This window comes from Dermacentor albipictus, chromosome 5, assembly GCF_038994185.2.
Source record: "Dermacentor albipictus isolate Rhodes 1998 colony chromosome 5, USDA_Dalb.pri_finalv2, whole genome shotgun sequence".
Lineage (NCBI taxonomy): Eukaryota > Metazoa > Arthropoda > Arachnida > Ixodida > Ixodidae > Dermacentor > Dermacentor albipictus.
The window spans coordinates 123164966-123171906 of NC_091825.1; the positions used below are offsets into that span (position 1 = coordinate 123164966).

General features: G+C 49.2%; 1 pseudogene; it reads right to left on the bottom strand.

The window, feature by feature from the left end:
- Positions 1–4122: 4122 nt before the first annotated feature.
- On the bottom strand, positions 4123–6941 carry LOC135911593 (ubiquitin-conjugating enzyme E2 J2 pseudogene; annotated as a pseudogene).

The following is a 6941-nucleotide window of genomic DNA, read 5'->3' on the forward strand; positions in this document are numbered from 1 at the left end:
AGCACAGAACAATAACCCTTTATTCGCCCATATAAGGGTGTGTTAGAGTGTTTATAGAGAGTGACGAAATTCAGATATCTCAAACGATGTTCCACCTTGGCTATATTTACCAACTTGTTTCGCAGGCACGCACGCGTTAGCACACGTGGGACTCAACTGTAAACGAATAAACAAGAACAAGAGTTCGAATTCTTTTCCGCTTCGCGACTCGCTACAGCCACACCACGGAAACCAAGTTTTCCGTCGTTCTCACGCACGTCCGAAGATACCCCCGCACAGTATAAGTCACGCCTCGCATTGCCCTCGGTACAGTCACGCACCTCTCAGAGAGCAGTGCTTGTACGTATCGTCGTGCGGTACTACGTGAAAGCACGCCTATATATCGTATGGCTGCAACCAGCGTGCGAGTCAAAACACCGCGAGGCGCGAACGTGTGTACCGCCTGTAGCCACTGAACCGAACGCTTGAAGAACATGACAAAACAAGATCACCGACGTCCCAGCGAACCAGGTTCTCGTACGATGCGCATGGCCTGTAAGGAAGATTCACGCGTTGCTGGCTTCGACAGTAGGACGCGGCCAAGGAGGGGGAGCCCACGTGTTTCCTGCTTCGATGTTGCGCGTCGGCCATCTGCGTAAGCTTACATTTCTTTTGTTTCCGCTGCGCACGTATACGTATAGTACGCCAACCACGCCATCGATGCATCAGAACGATGTGTTCATCGTCTCTTTAGATTTTTGTCTTTCTCTCTGAAAATGAGGGCGGTCTGCTCGAGCGATCGCGCTTGCAAGGCTGACCATGCACAGCACCCGGCTTGAGTCAGCTACAATAGGTCACGACACAAAACAGCGGTGCCAGCCTTCGTTGCCGGAATCACTCAAATTCCAACACACTCTTCCTTGCATAATGGTAAGAACTGTTTCACTAAAATGATTTTTTTTGTCTCTGCTATGTGATGCAGCTATAGATACCAACAAGTCGTGTGTGTGTGTGTGTGTGTGCGTGTGTGTGTGTGTGTGTGTGTGCGTGCGTGCGTGCGTGGGTTTGTGTGTGTGTGTGTGTGCGCGTGCGTGTGTGTGTGTGTGTGTGTGAGTGAGTGAGTGAGTGAGTGAGTGAGTGAGTGAGTGAGTGAGTGAGTGAGTGAGTGAGTGAGTGAGTGAGTGAGTGAGTGAGTGAGTGAGTGAGTGAGTGAGTGAGTGAGTGAGTGAGTGAGTGAGTGAGTGAGTGAGTGAGTGAGTGAGTGAGTGAGTGAGTGAGTGTGAGTGAGTGACCGATGTATAAATCCAAGGGGGAGGATCGTCTTTCGGCGTAATCTGAGGAGGCCGTCCCGAGACATGAAAATGAAGTGCCGCTACCGCAGTATTGTGGCATTCCTTTATTGCCCTGCCTCATTCACGTTCATGAGGAGGTGGTATAACGTAAAAAATTTCAATTCTCACTTTATACCAATCTGCTGACGTCAAATTTACGCAACCGCCGACGCAAGCATCGGGCGGTGACTCGCACACTTGCACACTCCCCTCGTTTCTAGGAGGTCACTCCTCCTTGCTTAAAAAATTGCTCTTTCGCCAGTTGTGGAGGACTATAGTGGCATAAATGGAGTAGAGACAGATTGGAACAGCTTTACGTTACAGCGTCCATGGAACGCGCTTGTAATTAATCAAGTTTTGGGAACTCATTTCTTTTTCCTGTTAGTTGTTCCTTGAAGGTTCTCGAACGCAATTCCCTCAAGCTTGAGCCGGCCCTGATGACTACAGGTACACCCACTTCCAAAAAACTGTATACTTTCGCGTAACACGATGCAGAATGAGAACCACTCAGGCACGCGCTCAGTGCTTTAGCAGTGAATATACTTCGTCGATGCCGAATGGCGACAGTGGGCACTGAGAAAGCAGACAAGTGGCAGCAGCTGCGGTGTCCTCGACACAGTTAAACGCCAGCCGACTGGCATGACAGTCGTTTCCGCGCCCCGCAGGGGCGTCTCTTCGCGGTTTGCACACTTCCGCTCTGGGCCTCTGGCTTCCTCTACGGCCGACTTGGTGCTGCGCGGTCTGCACGTATTTCCAAACTGTTCACACTCTGCTGCCCGTATATACTGTCAAGGTCGTGTAGTATGCGTTCTCTCTGTGAAATGGCGTTTCATAAAGCACGACTCCTTATAGCTATCAAGAAAGTGTATAGTGCTGGGGCTCCTCGAATGCAGGACCTGCGTCGTGTGAATAAATAATTTCATCGCTGTCGCTGTCTCTCTCTTCATCACTCTCACAACTTTGAGCGGCGTTTTACTGCATTTCACGCATTACTGCGCAACGCGTGACGGAAAATTGCGCAAATCTGACATCGCCTTTTTTTTTTAGCAATGTAAATGTTCGGGCTAGTTGGTGAGTAATCCTTTAACCATAGTGCCTAGACTATACCTTAACTACGCGAACAGCTAAAGGCTTCACGTGGATGTCAGAAGAGACGAAAGAAAGAACCTTCTCTGTTCCAGTGCCGTCTTTCGTCCACGCGAAGCCTTGCGCTGTAAGCATAGTTAAGGATCATCTTTTTGTAGTGTTGCGCTTTTGAATAAACCATATTGCTTGTTAGGCGTACGTTGGTCCTGAGTGTGTGTGCAAGAGAGAGAGAGAGAAACGAAGAGAGGAAGGAGAAAAAGAAAGGGCCTCAAGTGAAATAACGTAATGCATGCTGCGAGCTACAGCGTATGCCAGCAAGCAGCAATCACGCGGGGTCAACCATACGGAAAGAGAAACACGAAACGAAGTGGTATAAATGAAATGAAATCTGAAAAGATGTATTAATATTTTTTTAATGATGGTGTCGGGAGTTTAGGAAGCAGGCATGTCGCAAGGGCCTGACATGGCAGGCTAGTGCCAACGTTCATTTTCTGCCAGAGCTTAATCCAGCAGCAGTGAATTATTATGTTGATTCCTTCAAACATACGCAAAGGAAAACGCCTACATAAAAATATAGGAAAAGGCGGTCGCTACGAGCGCCCTCTACACCTCTTTTGGTGTAGTTGGCAAGGGTTCGAGGTGGCGATATAGTAAGGGGAATATGGTAAGTTAGAAAAGAATGACATAAATACATCTAAGTGCCGCCCGCCGGGTAAGAAGAAGAAGAAAAGGATCGTTTTCAGCATGCAAAAGCCATCCATAGACACCAAACAAAACCAAATCTTAAAGCAATAGTTCTTCTCCAAATTTTGCTGTTTGTCAGCTTCTGGCCGTTTAGTGCCAGCTTCGGACATTGAGTAATTGGGTGTCACTAGCTACTAATAAGGCGCCAAATGAAAGTACCAGCGAATGAGCGTAACGCTTGTATGTTGACGAGGTACACCCGCATCTGTCCTGCGTAACAAAAAAAAAACTGACTTCCTACATAAAGTCTGAACATCATAATGTCGGCTCACACGCATGTCTAAAGCACACCGATCTGTTAATCGAAAGATGAATTACACTTAACGTATTCTTTGATTAACTTTATTTAGCCACCCAGTATGTACCAGTGAGCATTAACATCCACTGGCAACATATTCAAACTGCAAGTTTTAATATATGAAGGTTTTTTGTTTTTGTTTTGTTGTTGTTTTTTTTAAGTCAGAACGAGTTGGAAGGTCGACGACGAGTGTTCACTCTCGGTGTCAGTACGTCGTCATGTGATGGGTTCACGTATTTCACTACCGTTTACGACGTTTTTCATCGGTTATATATTTTTTTAAGGTAGGCTGGGATAGCTGCTTTCCGAGCACGCTAGACGTTAGAGTTGACGTTCTCATTCTCGTTCCTGTAGAGTGTTCTCGCATGGAATCCACGTTCTCTATATAGTTAAGAAAACTCACTGAATAATTTAACATTATTAACCCGCTCTGCAGCTGCTTGTTTTATTCTGAAGATACCAGAAACTGGCTGTTAAAATTTTCAATGACCAAGATAGGCGCCTGAAGGGGATGTCGTAAGATTTGGAAGCCCTCTCCAAGCGACTATACAGAGCAAAATGTTTTGGTATGCTAGATATAAAGGTATGCTTAGCCTGTCTACCGGTCGGTTGGATGTTTTTCACTTGGCGATGTGAGACGCTACCACACTGAACTCGTTCATCTGAAAATAATGAGCACATACGTTCCCGCACCTGGTACGTTTTATTGCATAATTTCCTTAACCTCCTGATAAGTTTCGAAGCGAAGTCGTGTTCAGTGCACCGCGCATATGGGACCTCGCGCCGCAAGGACCTCCTACGCAGCAGTCGTTTCGTTTCGCAAACGATGCATCCGCACACTGCGACGAGCTCCTAGAGCGACGTGCGGTGTGAAGTAAGGCAAAGGCCGACGGCTTTCTTCTTGCATGCGTCAACGTGCTACGAACTCGCACATCATTGTTCGCGAACACTCCTTTTTATCGTGGCGCATCTTGAAGCTTCGGCCCACGTCTAATGAAGACCTCAGTTCAAGGAAACTAGCTTTGTAGCCTGTACGCTATGTGGACTTAAGAAAGAGGAGGTTAGGAACGCATGGCGGTGCGGGAGCCCATGCAGTTGACGCGCCTCAGGGAACCTGCGGGCAGTCCCCCTTGACGGCCGCATCGGCGGCCAGGACTGCGCGCGTCTCCTTGACGACTTCGGGGAAGAGCTCGCAGAACACGTTGTCCTCCAGGTTGAAGCGCAGGCTCTCGCGGGCCAGCTTCTGCTTCTGCTCGACCGTGGTGTCCAGGCTTCCGAGCGTGGGCGTCTCGTCCACCATGAAGCTGAGCAGCCCGGTCAGGATGGAGGACATGGACCACGACGGGTTCCAGGACTCCGGGTGGTAGTCGGATATGCTGAGGCACAGGCGGGTGTTGCACTGGAAGCGCCCGTTGGGCGTGATCAGGTAGATGGAGGGCGGCGAGAAGGGGAAGTCGACGGGGAAGCGCAGCTTGCCGTGGTAGACGCCGCCCTCTAGCGGGGTCTTCTCGGGCCCCTTGACGGCGAAGTGCCACTCGAGGATGTCGGCCGGCAGCGGGTGGGCCGACACGTACGGCACCGGCTCCCGGAGCAGCTTGGAGTACTCGAGTCGCAGGCGCTGCGTAGCCGTACGGCTGCCTCGACTCATGGTGGATGTGCCGTCGGGCTCGGGTCTGCACTGCACGCCTTTGTTTCGCGCCTGCGTCTAAAACACGGAAGAGGCGGGGCGAAAGGTTAGACGTCATTTCACGCTTGAAAGCCATGAGCCTTGAGCATGTGGCTGTGTTATACAGGACGTACCACTGACACGACTGGCTGACTTGCGTCAGGCCAGCAGGCCAGTCGAAGTGAAACCGGACAGTGCCGTGACAGGGCGGATGCAAAACATTGGGCCTGGCTGTGCCATATGTGAGAATCTGTCTGGAGCCAGTTTCTTAGAAAAATGGACAGAATGATGATAGTAGTTTCGTGGTCACTGCTCAGTTTCGCGTCGCTATAGTGGCTTGCAGATGTGATCGCTTCAGCCGTTGGCGTCGGCATACGGAAGCCTCAATACAGCCAAATAGGAATTAATGGCGCTTGGCTTCGCCTTTTATCTCAAGCAGTCTCAACGTGTGACTTGTATTAACGTTTTGCGGAGGTGGACCAAACCCGGCGCCAATATTTATCTGATCACAAAGTTCTGCTCTTGATGACAAAGTGCACAAGATATCGCCACAACGTAAGAGCTTTAGATATTACTATAATTAAATTAAATTATGGGATTTTACGTGCCAAAACCACTTTCTGATTATGAGGCATGCCAGATATTACTATAATATATGGTAATATAATATAAGATAGTAGCACAATATAGTTATATAAATTATAGCTACTTAATATGATATAGGGAAGTTCGTTACATCTTAGTAATTGCTTCGGTAATAATCGTTGATTGTCATTTCTAAAATCGAACTACAGATTCCACAGCCATAGTTCCCGGACGTGGGCTGGAACACCCCACATGCCTGACTATATTGTATCCTTTGAAAAAGAAAAAAAATCGGGCAGAAGTGCGAATGTTACGCGACGAGACAACGGCAAGTGAATAAACAGACTCACAGATTCCACTTATTTCAGGTGGACGTCCTCCCTCCCTCCTGGAGCTGCGCTGAAAGTTAAGCACGTACTTCCCGAAAGAGCGCCTCCTTAATCGTGTACCGTGCCATAACGGTCTGGAAAAAAGAGAGTAAGTAAGATGTAACTCGTTTACGAACTTCGCGATTTGCGTCGCCTTTGTCAAACTTTAGTATGGACCCCCCCCCCCCCCCCCCCCCATGCATTTATACGCACAACTCAAATTCTAATGGGGAAGCGTCCGTGAACGGGCCCTTAATTCGTACGACTTGGCAGTTCTCTTTCTCTCTCTCTCTCTCTCTCTTCTCTTTCTCTTTTTCTCTTTTTCTCTTCTCTTTCTTCCCTCCTTCTTTCCCTCTTCCCCTTCCCCCAATGCCGAGTAGCTGGCTAGAGGAATATACCTCAGGCCGACCTCTCGGCATTTCGTATCATTAAACTTCTCTCTCTCTCTCTCTCTCTCTCTCTCTCTCTCTCTCTCTCTCTCTCTTGGCGGTGACGATAGGGAAAGAACGTTTAAACCGGGCCTTTATACGCAGCCACGTTAACGCGTCGTCGCTTAATTCGAGGAGGGAGCCCTCTGGCGACGGCCGTTAGCGCCGACGGCGTGCATACGTGTCTGCCTGCGAAGCGTCGTGTCGGGAATTCAATAAGCCTCATATTCGAGGCGCCACAAAACGAGAGAAAGCCCCGCCGTCGCAACTAAGAGAGGAGTTACGAAGAAGGTTTCTTACCATGCACGATCAGCCGGGGATGCTTCGTATTTACGCAGAGCTCTGCGTTACGTGCTCACAGCGCGGCCCCTTCGGAGGATGCTCGGCCGTCGTCTTTCTTTTTCATCTTCCGTCGAGACAGGCGGGCTCGCGCTGGCGCGTGACTGTTTGGTGTTT